General features: G+C 38.9%; 1 pseudogene; it reads left to right on the plus strand.

Moving 5' to 3' along the window:
* The first annotated feature begins 7,582 nt into the window (after positions 1-7,582).
* On the plus strand, positions 7,583-10,467 carry LOC138807409 (histone-lysine N-methyltransferase PRDM7-like; annotated as a pseudogene).
* Positions 10,468-19,226: the final 8,759 nt, after the last annotated feature.

The following is a 19,226-nucleotide window of genomic DNA, read 5'->3' on the forward strand; positions in this document are numbered from 1 at the left end:
CAAAAAGTTATATCTCAACAGGAACCAAAGACTTGGACACACGGCAGCATCTCCGTAAAAGTAAGCATTAGAGGAAGTCTATCAACTGGATGTCAACCTTCAGCAAGCATTGGAACATTAACACAGAAAAGAAACCCACTGTGGGAAAATTGTTGTCACAGATCTCCGTAATTTATGAAGAGAAATCCTTCATTGCAGAGGTAACTAGGTGTAATGGGAAATCTTTCGTTACTCTTAAGCATTCACTGAACCAAGAATTCTTATCCTTTCATTGTTGTGAGTAGGATATATATACTTGAATATTATTCAAAAGATTTGGACACAAGTGATGCGCATTATTACTTTCAGGCATGCAGAGTGATTAAAAACATAAAGTTGTTGACTTGTGTCTGTATAATAAGCAATGACTTATCAAGATAATTTTATATACTCTTCTCAGAAATAAGAGTTCCAGCACTTTGAGACTGGAGTCAGATGATCAACAAGTGCTTTGGGGAACAATAGATGTGAAAAGACTGTCCTGAGTTAAGCCCAGGACATGAGAGCAAGATTTCTCCACTGCTCCCTTAAAGTCTCCACAGTATGTGTGGTCCATTCCTCGTAACACAGATGACACTACTTCCAGTTCAGTTTTTGAATGGAAGTTATTGTTTATTACAAAATGTGCACGAGCCTAAAATCTGTCTGGACACCTTTTATCCCTAGATCATTCATATAACATTCAGAGAACATGGGAGGACAGATATTTGGGAACACATTTTCTTTGTGTGCAGACATAAATCTTACAATTTAAACTCAGAGTCTAGGAACTGCCCTTAAACATTTTTGCTCAAGGCTATTGCTCTACCACTTGAGCCGTAGATCCAATTTGGGTTTCTTTGGATGGTGAATAAAAAGAAGAGAATTCTGTATTTGGTTATGGATGAGTAACACCAAAATGATTTCAGTGCTTAATTAATCACTCGAGATGAGCTACTTGTAATTGACTCACTCTTAACTTATTCTGCTGTTCTGTTGAGTGAGTTATAATAAAACATCATTATGGATGATGGTAAGAGCCTGATTTTTCTCACTTTTCTGGAGGACGAAATTGGAGTTGTTAGGAAGATGAGTATCTCTCTATCACCACTGCTGTCTCTTTCTCTCTTTCTCTTCAGATAACTTATCAAAACACTATTAAAAATAGTTTTGGTAAAAAATCTGATAGCAATGTAAAAAATTAGAAACGAGGCATAAGAGAAGCTTGTTAGAAGATGGTTGCAAAAATCCAAAGGATAAGAGAAACATAGATAGAGGTAGGACTCTGCTAGATGTTTAGTAGGGTAAAATTCAAGTAAAAAGTGATCCTCATCACTTTCTATTACGTAGATAAGTACATACAGCATTTTGATACAATATTATAGTCCATATTTTCTTGATGCATTGATTTTCTATCTAACACCTGGAAAACATATATTTGTTGACTTATTTGCAGTCATTTGCAATCTCATGGAAGATAGTCTATTTAGTGAAATAACCACGCAGAGAAAGACATTGAACAATCTGAACAAAAATGGAAACTGTCAAAAATAGAACCAATTTCTTACTGGAGTTGAGAGAAGAATAAATGCTACTAGAGTCATGGAGAGATTGGTCCACTTGATTCTCTGTTCAAGAATTTTGTATTCTTCATCTTTTGGTCAAATTGACCCAAGTAAGATTGTGCTTTTGAAGGGTTTCCAGTGCGGTATGCATTTATATATCACAGAGGGGTTATGTGGTCAAATGCCTTCATTTAGAGAGTTCACATAGAAAGAATAGACCAGACAGAGAGAATTGTGACTAAAATCACAAGGTTGCAGCCTGATGTCTTTGATTGGAATTGAACATGGAATCTGCAATGTACTCTGTGCCAAAGATCCATGATAGACTGTGGAAATGTTACCCTGTCTGTGTTATTCACATTGGATAAACCTGGAAAAAGACAGGTGAACCTTAACTGTTCTTCCTTTATGTGATCATGTAATTTGTCATATATAATGTCTGTTTTCCTATGCAACTACTTTACAACTGACAATAGTATTAATAATGCTGCAGTTATACTGAATGTGCCAATATCTATTTAGGATCTATTTACATTCCTTGTTTCCTTACTTCTTTCCATTCCTCCTTCCTTCCTGTCTCTATGTATATCAGGAATTAGATTGCTAGATAATAAGCTAGTTATGCTTTTAATTTTTAGAATGCTTTTCATACTATTTCCCAAGGCAACTGCACTATTTTATATTTCTACCAGCAGCGAGCAAAGGTTCCATTATTTTGTTGGTCGTGGGGCTTGAACTCTGGGCCTGGGTGCTGTCCCTCAGTTCTTTAGCTGAAAGCTAGTGTTCTACCACTTTAGTCATAGCGGCACTTTTGGTGTTTTGGTGGTTTAATTGGAGATAAGAGTTTTACAGACTTTCCTGCCCAGGCTGGCTTTGCTCCATGATCAGACCTCAGCCTCCTGAGTAGCTAGGATTATAGGCGAGAGCCACCAGTGCCCAGCATCCAGTATCTTTTTATTTATTTTTATGGTAGGCATCCTAAGGAGTCATTGACATTTTACTTACATTTCCCTACTGCTTAGTAATATTGAGCATATTTTCATACATTTGTTAGCCACATACAAAAATTTATGTATCTTCTTTGTAAAAACGGTGAATTCCAGTGTTTTTCTCATTGTGTGTTCAACTTAGTCTGCCATAACCAAATAGTATACAGTGAGTTAATTAAATAAAAATTTATTTCTCATAGTTCGGAAAGCTTGAAAACTCAAACCAGTATGCTAGTGTGACTGGGTTCTGATGAAGGATCTATTTTAGGTTTGTAGATGGCCTATATCTCATTGTGTATCTACATGAAATCTTGGTATGTTCATGACTGGGAAAGGAGGAACAGTTGAGATGGAAAGGATCTTTCTTTGCTTTTTTCTGTGAAAGTTAAATCCATCTCGGGCCTCACTTCCATGATGTCATCTTACCCTAATTAGCTACCAAACGCTCCATCTCCAAATAATATTTTGAGGATTGGGAATTCAACTTATAATTTTGGAAGAATGAAATGCAATCCATAGTGCCAATTTTTAAGTTTATTATTATTATCATTATCATCATCATCATCATCATCTTCATCATCTTCATCATCATCGTCGTCAATCCTGACAGTTGCCTTGAGTGTTGTGTCTGACCTCTTCAACTCAAGGTGAGCACTCTACCACTTGAACCACAGCACCACTTCATATTTTCTGGTGCTTAATTGGAAATAAGAGTCTCACAAACTTACCAGCCCAGGTTGGCTTTCAGTTCTATTTGAGGTTTTATACTTTTCATTATAGAAGTCTTTTTACTTCATTAGTTAAGCACAATCTTAAGCTAATTTTTTGAGACTATTGTGATTTTTCTGATTTCTTTTCCAGACTGTTCATTGTTGGCAGACAAGCTGATGATTTTAAATGTTCATCATTTATTCTGGCACATTTCCAATAGCATTTATCAGATCTAGAATTTTTCTCTGGAAATTTTTAGGATGTTTTAAATATAGGATCATGTAATATGTGAACAAGCATAATTTAAATGGTTTCTTCCCTTTTGACCTATTTATTTCTTTCTCTATGCTTATTTCTGTGGCTTGATTGCATTCAATACGGGAAAAGAGTGAAAAAATAGACATTTGTGTCATTCCTGCTATTAACAGAAATGATTTAATTTTTCACATATACCCGTAATCCTATCGAGATATATACCCAGTATCACTAGTTTCTTCAAGGGTTTTATGATAAAAGAATGGTGACTTTAACTTAGCATAACACCTGTAATCTTGACTTCTCAGTAGGCTGAGCTCTGAGGATCAGAGTTCAAAGCCAGGCTGGGCAGGAAAGTCTGTGAAGCACTTTTCTCCAATAAACGACCAGAAAACTGGAAGTAGTGCTGTGCCTCAATGATTGAATGCTTGCATTGAGCTGAAGAGCTGAGGGATAGCACCCAGGCCCAGAGGTCAAGCCCCACAACTGACCAAAAAAAAAAAAAAAAAGAAGAATGTTTACTTTTGTCAAAGGCTTTTTTTGCATCCAGAGAAATGAGTGTGTGATTTTTGTCCTTGATCAGCTTATGTGTTGCATTGCATTTAAAGATTTATGTGTGTTAAACAATCCTTCATCACTAAAATGAAACTAAGTTGACCATGATGTATGCTATTTAACTAAATAATCTTTCCCTCCTGTTCCTAATTTGCTTAGTGTTTCTTGTCATCAAAAACCAATTAAATTATAACAGATAGCTTATGAACACAGAGTGAAGCAAAGATGGGTTTTGTCTAGGTTTGAAGAAATTGAAGAAAAGAAATATAGGGACAAGCCTTAATGATAATTCAGAAAACATTTTCATAAAATATAGTCTTTTCTCTCTGGCTGAGATTTGCTGTCAAAAATTAGAATCCACAGTTTGCAGATATTTTGTAACCAAAATCCAGATTTCTCATCACTTTTAGTCAAACCTTCTTGGGTGACCTTCAGAACTGAACAGAGTAAGCGTCAGAAGATAAATGTCTCCCAAATTCTATTGATGAGTAAACTTTCTTCATGGTTCCAAGTAAGAGAAGAAGCCCTAGGAACATCTGCTTCTTTTTCCTGATCTCTTCTGTTCTTATCATATTTATTCTAAGATTCAATTCATATCCACAATAATCACTACCACTTATTTTATTTTCACAATATTTTAGACTTTATTTTAAATGTTCCATGAACAAATAGATTTCAATATTACAACAACATAATGAGGCAAATAGTAAACTATAATCACTTACGCGATGAGAAAACCGAAATCTAAAAATGTATTGTGTCTGAGATCACACTTAGTGGTGGTGAAGTCTACCAATACATTTTCTCTAAAGGCACTTACAAATTCATAAATACTTACACAGCATTATAAAGTCTTAGCTATCTTAGCCATTCACATCTTCACACCATTCACTGAATGATTGTTCCAATCTCTGTTCCAACCACTTTTCATTTTGTTATAACAAATTGGTAGATGCAACAATAAATCCACACTATTTGTAAGTTTTAAGAAAAGTTTACTGACAACTAAAAAAAGTGACATAATATTTTACATAGACACATGTCCTTCTGAGGCTAATTTCAAATGTCAATTCTGTGAGGAAGAGGAGGATTGGTCCCTTCTTCTGAGCTTTAGTTAGCTGATTCTGGAACTTTCCATAGTTGTTTGTTTAGCTGTAGCCTTTACATGTGAGTCTTTTGAGTGGTTGGACAATAACTGATCGTTCTTCAGAGGTCTGAAGTCTCAACTGAACCCCCCTCAATATTTTCAGGATAAACAAGTTAAAATCAATATATATAATAATTAATCAGTTTTGAAATTTAAGTAAAAGTAACAGGCTCGAGAAATACTGAAGTTAATGTCTTCAAATTCAATTTCAACTAATTTATTTCAACTAGGGATGTCACAGAAAGTGAATTTATATCAGGGCTCAAAAACAAATAATTAGGGGCTTGGAATGTAGCTTAATGGTTGAGTGCTTGCCTAGCATGCATGAAGCCCTTAGTTTGATTCCTTAGTACCACATAAACAGGAAAAGCAAGCTGAAAATGGTGCTGTGGCTCAAGCGGTAAAGTGCTAGCCTCAAGCCAAAGATGCTCAGGGAAAGGGCCCAGGCCGTGGACTGGAAAAAAGAAAAGCAGAAAGAAATGTTTAGTCCCATTGATGCTTTATTTTAAGAATTCACAAGATTCAATGTTAAATTTTTTGGTGCTGGGCCTGAGACTTACAATCAGGACTAATCATTGTTCCAGATCCTTCCTTTTGTGCTAGCAAGGCTAGCACTCAACAACTTGAACCACAATACCACTCCTGGCTTTTATGATGGTTAAGTGGATATGAGTCTTACTACTCCTTGGGCTGGCTGCCAAGCTTACTCCTCAGCTCTCAGCCTACTGAATAACTAGGATTACAATCACGAGTCACTAGAGTCTGCCTGATGAACATTTTCTTTTTTTACCGTATCACATTTTTTTTTTACCTTATCATCTCAAAAACAGACATGTATACCAATTTATACAATTATTATATGGTACATACTTTTTCAGGCAAAATTGCATAGAAAAAAGTCAAACTAATTTCAAAGTCATCTGTTATAACTAGTTGCAATTTGAATGTACTTAATTGTCCATATAGATTTCTGCCAATAATTTCTTCCTATTCTCACTGCTCTGTCATACCTTTTTCCAACCAAGTTTTGTAATTCTCCACTTTCCCCGTGTTCTCTTTCATTAAATGTCACCACTAGTCATGTCTTCTTCCAAGCTTCATTTCCTTCATTCACAGACCTTGTTTGCTTTTTGGTTTGTATTCTCAAGTGCTCTCCCTCCCTCAGTCTAACTTATATGGATTTGAGAGAAAACTGATAGGAGATGGAAGGCTTAGGAAATACATTCCAATTCTATATGTGACTTTCATTGAAGGGAATGCCCAAGACAACCTTAGGTAAGGAACCTAGTTTGAAGAAGTTCTCAGGAATTATAAATTTCTCAAAGTCAAGTGGATTAGAAGAGGCCCAGAAACCAGTGTTCCCTCTTGGAGAAGCAAATACACAAGGACAATACTGCAAACAAAAATTGGGTAAGAGAAAATAATTTGGGAAATTTACTAATTTTGGTAATTCTAGCAAGGTTGCTGAGGGTAATCTGATTATGTGAGATGGACTTTGGAAAGTTCAAACAGGCTGAAGTAAGCTGTGGAACTAGTAATTAGGTTTCCAATGAGCAGCACATAAGAATTTCACAATGGAGTTACACACTTGGGTTATTATCCACCTAGAGGCACTTAGGCCATGACACATTTTACATTCTCCCTGAACTTCTGAATGTTAATCTAAAGAACATAGATAAAGATGCACAGACTGCACTGGGAACGTGGCTTAGTTGTAGATTATGTGTCTTGTATGAATGAAGCCTTTGGTTCTATTCCTTAGAACCACATGAACAGAAAAGGCCAGAGGTGGCAATGTGGCTCAAGTTGTTGAGTGCTAGCCTTGAGCAAAAGAAGCACAGGGACAGTGCCAGGCCCTGAGTTCAAGCCCCAGGACTGACAAGAAAAATGTGTACAGCCTGCATGTTGTCTGAAAATGATAAGTAAAAGGTAAAATAACAGATAAACGCAAAGTGTCTGATAAATCTGTGACCACACATTTTCAATCCTGTATGTCCTCGTCTTTGCTCAATACTTAACATACCCTCAACAAATATTCTGAATGAATAAATTCATCAAATACCACTTTATAAGAAATTTAATGAAGTCGAAATTAAACCTGAAAATGGGAATTGCCAAAACTTAAAATTGAATTAGAAACCTGTAGTTAGTGTTCAAATGAAGTCTTTGTATCTCTGAGTCAAAGGTTAATGGGGGACCAGAGTATGTGAGAAGAATAGATGATAATTTGGTAGTAAGAGATTTTACTTTTCTGAAGAAATAGGGACAAAGATTGTTGATCCCCAACTTAAATAACCATTGTTTTTCAACTTGGACGTAGGAAAAAGGAGGTAAAAATGAGCATGTACATCCTACAGGAAAGAAAGAGTTATGCTTATGAAGATATCCGTAAACCCCAGGATGATGATTACCTGTGTAAGTAACCCTCTGTGCTTGTTCAAACAGAAGGCAAATGTGCTTTTATAATAATTCATCAGGTCATTTGGCCCCCAATTACTGGTTTACTCTAGTAACTTCACATGAAGAACTAAGCGACAATGATATGCATTCTGTGCTCTTTCTCATGATTGTTAAATCTGGGAATGTACATATTTCAGGACTAATTTTTGCTTCTCTTGCCTCAGATTGTGAGCAGTGTCAGAACTTCTTCATCACCAGCTACACTGTTCATGGGCCACCTATATTTGTAAGAGACAATGTGGTGGACAAGGGGCATTATGACCATTCAGTCCTCAGTCTGCCCACTGGGCTGAGAATTCGTCTGTACAGTACCCTGAGGCTAGGCTTAGAGTATGGAATGAGGAATCTGATCTGCCATTGGGTTTGCACTTCAGCCCCTATGAGGGCTTGATCATAGAAGATGAAGATGCAGACAATAGGTACTCCTAGATGGTAAGAAATGCCCTCCCTTTCCCCCCTTTCTCTAACTCCATGTGTCCCCCTGTGCCTCCAATGAAGCATTGCTAGGACATGGACAAAATAATTGTATGTGTTTGTGGAATCTGCATAAACATGGACATGCTGATTTAGGATCAAAGTATAGCGCATATAAACAGAGTGTGTTAGAGGCAAAGTGCATCCTTGCTTAAGGAGCCTCTGTTAGGACTATGACAAATCCCCTCAGATGTGTAGACGGCATCTTATGTGTTCAAAACTACTGAGTCCATGCAGGCTCAAAGAGCATCACTGGAATCAAGTAATGTGATTTTGCCGATTATTACCCAAAAGCCTTTAGCTTGTCTTTCTGAAACTCAGATCACAAAAAGGAGTAACTTCTATGTGTAGAAGCAAAAAATAAATCCCAGGCCAACTGGAGTGAGTCCAGCAGTCATTTTCATGGTTCCTAAGAGGATATTATCCTCAGAATACTTGCACCCTGATTATCACACATATGGATTCCCATATCTCCATTTTTCTTTTGCTGTACTTGGTGCTTTCAAAATTATGAATATTTGATGGACAAGAAATAAAAATATAAATAGTATAGCTGGGTTCCATAGCTCAACCTTTAATTTGGACTTTTGAGATAGAGATGATGAGATCTCAGTCTGATGCCATTCCTAGCATAAAAGATTATAAGACCCCGATTACTAACAATGGCTGAGCACGTTGGTGCACATTTGTTATCCCAGCTACTGTGGAAGTACAATGGCTGGATAAAGTGAAGTATCTCCAGCAACCCAGGCAAGCACAAGCAGGATGGCAACCCAGGACAGCAGGGTAAATAATACCTCAAAAACAAACTGTGCACTGGTGGCTCAAACCTGTAAGTAGCTACTCAGAAAGCTCGGATATGAGTATCATGGTTCAAATCCAGCCCATGGAAGAAAGGCTGTGAAACTCTTATCTCCAATTAACCAGCAGAAAATCAAAAGCGGCGCTGTGGCTCAAGTGGTAGAGTGCTTGCCTTGAGTTGAAGAGCTGAAGGACAACATTCAGGCACAGAGTTTATGCCCCTTGACAGACAAAAAATACCTCAAAAATAAACAACACAAAAAGGGCTAGTGGTTCAAGTGGTAGACTGCTTGTATTGCAAGAGGTAAGTTTAGTTACTGAGTTCAATCATTAGCTCTGGTATGTATGTATGTATGTATGTATGTATGTATGTATGTATGTATGCATATAAATATGTGTACTGTATCAAAATAAAAATTTCCATGAGAGACAAAATTAAGACATCAGAAGAAAAACCAAAGCGCCTAACTTCATTCATAGATCCTGCATCTGTAAAGCACATACTGTATACGAGTCAAAGAATTATCCTCAGTAGTTGAATAAATCATATTCCCTGAGTAATTGCGAAACACATGTGGAGATAGAAAGGACAATTTCATTGTAGGAGTATTTAACTATAATTTTTCTTCGTAGTTTTTGCAAAGTACATAGTGCCCTAACAACCTACAAGAAAGAACTTTAGTCTATTAGGGTATACTCAAACACGTAGAAGCAGAGTTGGAGCAGTGGTGAGGTTCAGAAAGCAGTGGTTCTATGGTATGTCCTGCAGCCCTGTGCCATGGGGAACCATTGTCGTATCAGGAAACAACATCATGAATAAACAAATTTCCCTCTATTGTCTTTATAAGACAAATGATTCTCTGAATTTCTATGGGAACATAGTGGAGACAGGTGCATGAGTGAGTCCAATCTAAGGAAAATTACTTGGGCCAAATGTCAAATTATGTGTGCTAATCTAGAAACAGAATGCATGTCCCCACCAAAATCTATGACATAAACTTTAACTCAATTTAGAGAATCTGGAAATCAATCTATTTGTGACAAATAAGGATTAAGAGAAGTCTGGAACTGAGCTTTGAAAACAGTGCACTTAGAGTTCTAGAGTGGATGAGTATTAGGAGTAGATCCAAAGGGAGCAGAAACTTACCCTCTTATGTTTCCTTCCTGTGCCTGCTTCAACTTTAGGTATATGAACTGTGGCAGGTGTGCTGAGAATCAGAATCCGAGGGCCTTTCAGTATCAGAGGTAGATCTTCTACCAAACCTGTCATGTCATCAAGGCAGGATGTGAGCTGCTTGTCTCGTATGGGGATGAGTATTGACAGCAACTGGGCAGTAAGTGGAAGAAAGAGCTCACAGCAGAAACAGGTGGACCTTACTATGGTTCCTTAAAAAGGAAGAAAAGAAAAAAAATAATTCTCTTTAGGAATTTTCGAATATCAACTCTTCGGTGGAACAAAAGGCAATTTAACGTGAGAAAAATTTCAAGTTAAGTACCTCTGAATTTAAAGATGCAGTTTGTATACTTTATTAGGAAAATTTCCTTATTTTTAACTATTTGTCCTGATTTTACATTTTAAGAACTTCATATGTTTGAATGCAATACAAAATACCGTGCTAAAAGGCGTAGAGACCAAACAAAGAACCTACCAGCTCTCTTTCAAAGAACCAGTTACTTCTGGCCATTGCAGTTTTTTCTTAATTCCCTCCATATTCGCAAATATTATGCATATGTCATTGTTCATTCATTACATAGTCTACATATTCTGTGAATATATTACTAGGAAGAAAATCAGTTAGAATGAGAGTTCCTATAGAGACTTGTGTCTTTGACAAAAATGAATCCATCTTTTCTCAGGGCATTTTGCTCTAGCCATGGCCCTCAATTCTTGGTTCCATGGCTGCAACTAGGCCTTACTTTTCTTCCTCACTAGAAACAACTAAAAAGTTTTTAGTAAGGATGTTCTTTCAGAAGAAAGGCCTGAGATAGAGGAGGAAACATAGCCCTGTGAATATCTCCGAGATGGCCTGTCATCGGCGTGGAGAAGTTGACTCCTGTAGTTGGATGTGTCAGTGAGAGGACAAATATGTTGGCAGTGATTTCAGAAACTCTAAGGAAAATATCTGTTATCTGCTACTGGAAAAAGAGTGTCAGTTCATGTTCTAAGAAAATGTAACAGTAAAAATAACTAAGAAACCAGACAGCCCTGATCTGTCCAGGAATCTCAGACTGCCCTGACCGATTATCTCCCAACTCTATCAGGAAGCAATTTAGGTCGGGAAATAATCCAGGAATAGTGCCCTCAGCATTCCTGTGATTGGCCCCACCTACCCCAACTTATAATATGCTTGCTATGTATGATTTAACCTATCCTGTAACTGCTAAGCTAGAAAGTCCCTGCCCTTACTGGAAATGATCATTCCCCAACCAATAAATTTAAGACTAGATTTACTACGAACCACCGGCCTATCACAAAATCAGTGTTGTAATGATCCTTCCACCTGCTTCATACAAAATAAAAAAAACCTTGCTGACCAAAAGATTGGGACTGACAATTATTGACCTGCTGTGTCAGGGAAGATTTGTGAGTCCAGCTCGAGCTGTAATAAAAGACCCCCTGCATTTACATTGGCAAGGGCTCTCTGCTGGCCTTTGGGGGCGGTCTATGGCCTAGTACTTCAGCAGGAAGCAGGAGGACAGCGAGAGTCCAGAAGACAGGAGAGGCACAGGAGTGAATGCACCTTTCCGTGGAGACGCCTGGGCCATGCTTATGAAGTTCCCAGCATGCACGTGTTGGCCTCCACGCAAGTCCCTGGAAGTCCCACTGGTCTGGGGCACACTGCCTGCTCTAGATCTACAGTCTGAACTTCCCCGTTGGCCCTGGACCTGGCTGGGCTGGAGCTGCACCCACCAGCCATGCTTCCTCCACCCTGTTGCGCATAGCTTCCCAGCCACTGCTTGGTCTTCAGCATCTATGCCAGTCTGGCTCTCTGGGGCAGGCTGAGGCTGAGGTGACCATTCCGGGTGCCCGTTCAAGTCGAGTGAGGCCAAAGCTGTGGTGGAGCCAGTCCTCACACACTTCCAGGTATGTCCAGAAAGGATTGAACTCCACTGGCCCAGTGCTGCCGTCCTCTCATCCCCAGAGTTTACCTCCATGTCCTCACCTTTGTTGTTGAAATTGTTCAGCCACTGTGATCTTAATTTTCATTGTCCTCCTTTGCAGTACTTGAGATTCCTTCCTCTTCTCACCAGGCCACCAGGCCCCATGGGATCCGCCCCAACAACCCCATCTCACAGACACTCTCCAGAACCAGGCAGCCTTTGGGCATGCTGCTTCCTGAGCCTCCGGCTTCCTGCCTCTTTCCTTGCTTCACCAGCTTCTGCCAAGGCCTCCTCTCCCCTCCACACTGCCCCAAACCTCAACCCCAGTGTGGCCTCCCATGTGGCCAAACTCATCTCCCTACCACGCCCAATCCAACCCCAGTGTGGCCACTGCACTGGAGAAGACAACTAAGGTCCAGCAGCAGCAAAGATGACACAGTGTACAGCTGGTTGAGAACTGGAGGCAGCATAGGTCTCTCTGATCATCTTTCTCTTCACTTACTCAGGTATTAATTGAATTTAGTATTTAATTTTTGGTACACAAAATCTCATAAGTATCTTCTTATTAAGCCTTTGCAGAATAGCTGGTAGAAATGCAGTCCCGGATTGTGTGTTGTTTAATTTTTTTGAGATTCAGAGATGTTTAAAGTAGTTATAATCATCATGAATTCTCACTTTCACAGTAGAGCGCTATTCAGAAAATAATTACTTATGCATCTATTATCAATTATTTACATGACTTGAAACTTAAAGTTTCAAATATTACAGGAAGATCTTTGATTCATGTTGAGTGGATGTGAGTAGGTTGAGCTGTTGCATACATTCATTGTGTGTGTGTGTGTGTGTGTGTGTGTGTGTGTGTGTGTGTGTGTGTGTGTGTGTGTGTGTGTAGGGGGTGTATATGTATTATTGAAATCAGGGATAAGGATGAGCACTGGTCTGAACTTGTTTCCTTTTTCTGAGAGATATGGTATTTCTGTGTTGGTGGTAAGCTCTGACTGCTTGCCTTTGCCTGATGTGCACTTTGCAGTTTTTTTGTTCAAATAAGCTTCTTATTTCTTATTGAGCAGATAGGGCTCTGATATTGCTTTGCCTTTAATCTGCCATCTAGGATCTTATTTTCCTCTTTAAAAATTAACATACAATATAAATTTTATCCCCTGTCTGATTTTCCCTTTAATTTGCATTTTGAAATAAGTAGTATAAGAAGTTTGAGCTCTGTATTCATGAAGTTTGAATTTTCTTTTTAATGTAATAACTGGACACATTTGTTAGCACAAAGATCTTAAATTTCTTTTGTAGTTTTAGTTTAAAATACCCTCCTCCATGTGTTTAGCATGGGAAGACAAACAATTCCTAGTAAAAATGATAACAATTTATCCTTTAACTATCAGATAATTCATAATTAATGTGTAGTGGCAAATGAATACATTTCTGAATAGATTTCCTTGATAGACCCGTGCACAAAAATACCCCTCATAGGTGCTGAGAAGGTAGATTAGTGGTACACAGATTACCTTGCATGCATGAGGCCCTGGGTTTGATTCCTCCTCACCACGTAAGCAGAAAAAGGCAGAAGTGGTGCTGTGGCTCGAGTGGTAGAGCACTAGCCTTGAGCTGAAGAGCTGAGGGCAGCGACCAGGCCCAGATTTCACCACCAGCGACAAAAATAAATAAATAAACAAATAAATATATAAATGAATAAAGAAATAAAACAAACTCATACACAAGTAAATTAATTTCAAAGGTTGATTACTATTTTAGTTAGGGGCAGGGTGCCAAGATATAGCAGACCTCTGTCCCAAAGCTTCAAGAAGGATTTCAACAGTTGACAAATACTGAAAACAAAAAGTAAAAAACATAGCTCTGCCAATAACATATAGAATCTCCATTCAAACAGAAAGAAGTACTACGAATGAAATACTTTTTATAACATTTGTTAAGAGATTTTGGCTCTATATTAATTATCATATCAATTGACCTTCGAAAACTCTATAGGTGGGCCTGAGTCTCAAGGTCCTCTAACTAAAACTGGAGGAGAGAATCATCAACCTGGACTTTAAAAAATTGTTATTGTTAATGTAGTGGACATACGGGTCACCATTTTGTAATTTAGATAATGAGTTCATTTCATTTTCGAAAATCTAATCACTTCTTTGCTCTCTCTCTGTTTTTCCCTCCTTTCCCTGCCCACAAGTGGTATAGTTGATTGTCAACATAATATCTACAGAGTATCACTGCTGCATTTGTTTCCTTGTTCTCCTTGAATTTCTGTGGCTCCCTCACTGCCCAGAAATGGATAAACAAAAAAAAAGAAAAATCCATCGTTTTCAATTCCTTTAATTCATTTCAATATAAACATCAGTAGTTTTATGAGATTGTCAGGCTCTGTCTGCACATCCCGAACACTTATACTTCCTATACCTAGTCATAACTCCCACCAGATTCTAAGATACACAAAATAATTCTGTTCACTTTCCACACAAGAAGAAGCTGAGATTCAGAAAGATTAAGTAACTTACTGGAAATACTGGGCTGAGCATAGTGGCTCACTCTTATATCCTTACCTACTCCAGAGAATGAGATCTGAAGATCATAATTTGAAACCAACCAAGGTTGACATATACCTTACATGTTTATCTCGTTAACCAGCAGAAGTCAAGAATTGTGTGATTCAAGTGGTACAGCTAGAATGCCACCAGACTTGAATGGGAAACCTAAAGATAGTGCCAATAGGATGATTTTTAAGAACCAATGCTGCCCCATACAAAATCTCAGACACCACACACACACCTTTAAAAAGATGTTAGTACGGAAACCCAAATAGTTTTTTTTTTAATTTTTATGTTTAGTTATTACCTTTATTGATGTATGACTTGATAGTCTTTACTGATGAGCCACAATTTAGAACTTTGTTGTAATTATATCCATGTCTGTGCCAGAGAAACATTCTCCTAGTTGTCTTCCCCCGTTTCTAGCAACGATAAGTTGTCTCGTCTTGGCCCAGTTTCAAGTTTATTGTTCTAGTAGATCACAACCATCCTAATAACAAGGGTTATAGGTGGTAACTACTGTACTGGACAATACCTGCCTTGGGAAAATTGTTCAAATTTATCCATTCAGTGGAGGTTGTTAGGATACACCCATGATCACTTTGTGCTTAGAATTGGGAACTTTTTAGGTCCAGGAATTCAGGACAAGCACTGTGTGCTACTTCATACTTGTTAACTTTAATTTCAGCTTCCTATTATCTACTTTAAGCATTGTGTGAAGAGAAAAATTGCCCCTAGGAGAGAGAAACACAGTACTAACTGTTGTTTTCAAAATACAGGAGGAGGAAAAGAAGTTCTGAAAGAGGCATATAGCCTAGACAATGAGTTCTTAGAAACTTGGGCTGCCTGTTAATCTTAACTTCAACATAGAAAGTCAGAGCCTGCAGTGGCTTGTAAGCTCCATTTATATTCCTGAGCATGCGGCTCCCTTCCCCTCAGCCCTCTGATCCTTTACATCAGGGTTTCTTAGTGTGTCTTAATGTGTTCCTGTTAGTTCAGTGCACAGGTTAAAAATTAAGCATGCCCAACCATGGGTTTCCATTGCCCTAGTAGACGTTTTGCATTTTAGGACATTCCTTCCAGGGAAGTCTCTTCTTGGGCCCTCATGTGCATATGATCACAGAAGCGAATGTCTCACAAACCATGGAACACAGTTGTTCAATGATGATTAACTCACACAGAGGCACAGACAGGTTGGGTTAGGAGACTTTGTGAGAGGCCTTGGATGGGCACATGGCAACATTGACAGTAATTCCTCAGAGAAATACCACTGATTAGAGGGCTATGGAGAGGTAAAAGGAGAATGAATTTAACCAAGTTCTTATCTCAGAGAGAGAAATAGATTAGACAGAATGATAGGAGAGTGATTTAAAAGAAAAGAAGAAAAATGGAAATAAAAATTTAAATTTAAACAGTGAAACACTTAAAAATTATGTAAGTTTAAAGAAATGGTATTGAGAGAAGGATAGAATGAGAGGAGGTGAGGGATAGGAGACATGAAAAACTAAAAAATAAAAGTGCTTAAAATTAGTTATTAAAAATTAGGGCTGGGAAAGTGGCTCAGTGGTAGAGTGCTTGCCTTGCATGAATGAGACTCTGGGTTCGATTCCTCAGCACCACATAAGCAGAAAAAGCTGGAAGTGGTGCTGTGGCTCAAAGTGGTAGAGCACTAGTCTTGAGCTGAAGAGCTGAGGGACAGTGCCCAGGCCCAGAGTTCAGGCCCCATGACTAGCAAAAAACAGACAAACAGGAAATTATATAGGTATAAAGATATAATATTGCTACTAAAGAATTTAAGCCTAAGAGCTTATGAATTGAGTAATAAATTTCTGGATTAAGTGTATATACCATAGGGTATAAGGTCTAATAATTGACGACGGGTATATATATATATGGGGATGGGCATAATATCAATTAAGTCACTCAAAAAAGAAAGAAAGAGAAAAAACAGAAAATAAAAAAGTACCAAAAGATCAGAAGATATAAAAAAGCACACACCCACATACACCTAAAATAAACATTATGAGAGGAAAATAAAAAGATTAATAGAAAACAATTAAAAAATAAAACTTAAAAAAAGCTACAAAAAGAGTTATTTTTTGGAGAGGTGATGAGAAGATCCTTTATCTCCACTGTGTCCATAACCACTCTCTTGGTGCAGTCTCAGGTCTGCTTGTGGTGTTTGGTTTTCCTGTGGCTTGATTGGATTCTTAAGTCAGTTTGTTTGAGCAGGCAGAATAATGCTCTGCTTTACCCAGGATTTTGTGATCCTCTTCCCAGGCTAGTTCAATGGGAGGGAGATCTGCTTTGAGTATCACAAAAGAGGGAGATGGCTGTTTCCTCTACTTTCAAGATGCTGTGATGAGGATAGGTTCTGGGTAGGGTTGAGGCTTTTCAGCAAACTAGCTTTTCCCTGAGGGGGTAGTTCCAGAGACACTCACAGAACCCAGCCTGGATCCATTCTCAGGGTTTGTGTTTACTGAATTTTAGTTGATTTTCTAGGCTGCTGTAGGGAGGGGCAGCCTCTGGTTCTGTTTACACAGTGAAGAAAGTCTCTCCTGAGGTGGGAGGCGGATCTTCCTCTGTCTGGGCTGGGTGATTTTCCCCTGGGTGTAGCTGAGCCTGGCAGGTTAGCTAAGGTTCTTGTGACCTGCTAAATGACTCTTTTCTTTTCTTCCAAGGCCTGAGTTGGAGCTAGTTGCTCACAGGGGCCTTTGTCAGTATGGAAGATGGAGATCTCCGGTGGTTGGGGAGGGATGGCTTTCCCTTCTCTGCTCCCAGATAAGGAATGAGGATGTCAGCGTTCTACTCATGCCAGAGTGTTGGTTCCTGAGTTGTCTCTGGTGTGTGATCTGCAGGATGAAGATATCTGCTCTTTGTCAGTTCTTGCTGGTGATGAGTAGAATCTGCTCACCCGCTGTGTCTGGTGCTGTTTTCCTGAATTCTCTCTGCTATAGGTATGGCCACTACAGCCACTGTCACTGCCGCTGCATCCGTTGCAGCCTTGCCTACTGGCAATTGCTCAGTTTTGCCTCCTTGTGTGGATTTTCCCTCTCTGGCCAAACTCTCTGTACCTGATGGCACACTTGGAGTGATTCTGTAGTGTAGGACTGTTTACTAAATAAATTATTCCTTTAAAAAATCAAAATGGCTACAGTATGGTTTAACAGAGAGCTTGAATCCTTATCAGTTTTGCTCCTGAGCTGCTATTCTAATAGGACCCACAAAATTTACATTCAATTCTCCACTGAAGTAGAGGGTATCCATTGCATGCTCTGCAGCATCATAAATCACTTGCTGGTGAGGAAAAATACCTCTTTTCCATAGGAAATGCTCAATAAATTCTGATTATTGAATAATCATAAACCTAGGAGATGGAAAATACCACTATCCAATCACATTTTTTTGTTGTTCATTGTCGTATTTGAACTCAGGGTCTGGGTGCAGTTCATGATCCATTTTTTAGCACTCTACCACTTGAGCCACAACCCCATTTCTGTGTTGATTTTTTGCTGTTGTTGTTCAGGGGGCCTGATATCTGGGTCTGGGTGCTGTCTCTCAGCACTTCAGCTTATGGCTAGCACTCTACCAATTGAGCCTTTGCACAACTTCCAGCTTTTTCCGCTTATGTGGTGCTGAGGAATTGAACTCAGGGCCTCATGTTGCAAAGCAAGCACTCTACCACTGAGCCAAATTCTTAGCCCCCACTTCCGGTTTTTGAGTGATTCACTGGACCTAAGTATCTCATAGGGACTTTTCTGCCCGGGTTGGGTTTAAAACATAATCTTTCCATCTCAACTTCCTGAGTAAGATTATAGGCATGAGCCATCTGTCCATGGCTCCATCCACATTTTTATACAAGTGAATAAAGCTCAGTGATAAAGTGTCTTCCTCTTTAACCAAAAGCAGGTAAATAACCAAAATTGAATTTGAAATTCAGTTGAGTCTGAGGCTATATTTTTAACAACTGGGTTGTAAGTTATTTGATCATTGCACAATTTTGTTAGTAGATACAGCAGAAATGTCATAAATTTTCTATTTCTTTTTTTTTGAACATTCTTTTTTTTGGGGGGGGGTCCGGTCGTGGGGCCTGAACTCTGGGTCTGAGCGCTGTCCCTCAGCTCTTCCGCTCAAGGCTAGTGCTCTATCACTTGAACCACAGCTCCACTTCCGGCTTTTTTCTTTTTGCTTATGTGGTGCTGAGGAATCGAACCCAGGGCTTGAGCATGCAAGGCAAGCGCTCTACCACTGAGCCACCTTCCCAGCCCCATGAATTTTCTATTTCAAATGGCCCATGACACATAGTTGGGTGTGGTATGGTAAGCCTGTAATTCCATCACTTGGCAGGCTTAAGCAGAAGCCTGGTAAGTTCAAGACCATTTTGGCAATGGAGTAAGATGCCATCTCAGAAGGGCAGAAAGTAAATGGCTCCTGAATATATAAGCCTTGGAAGTTACGTTCCCATCTTCTGGGTCTACAATGAGAAGCTTAAGACTCTCCACGGCCAAACAGAAAGCATGACCCAAAAGACTAACCCAAAACACCTGGATACAAGCTGGGTCGACTCATTCTTGGGCCAATATAGTGTCACCCAAAG

Source organism: Dipodomys merriami, unplaced genomic scaffold (genome assembly GCF_024711535.1).
Source record: "Dipodomys merriami isolate MVZ:Mamm:240054 unplaced genomic scaffold, mDipMer1.0.p SCAF_101, whole genome shotgun sequence".
Classification (NCBI taxonomy): domain Eukaryota; kingdom Metazoa; phylum Chordata; class Mammalia; order Rodentia; family Heteromyidae; genus Dipodomys; species Dipodomys merriami.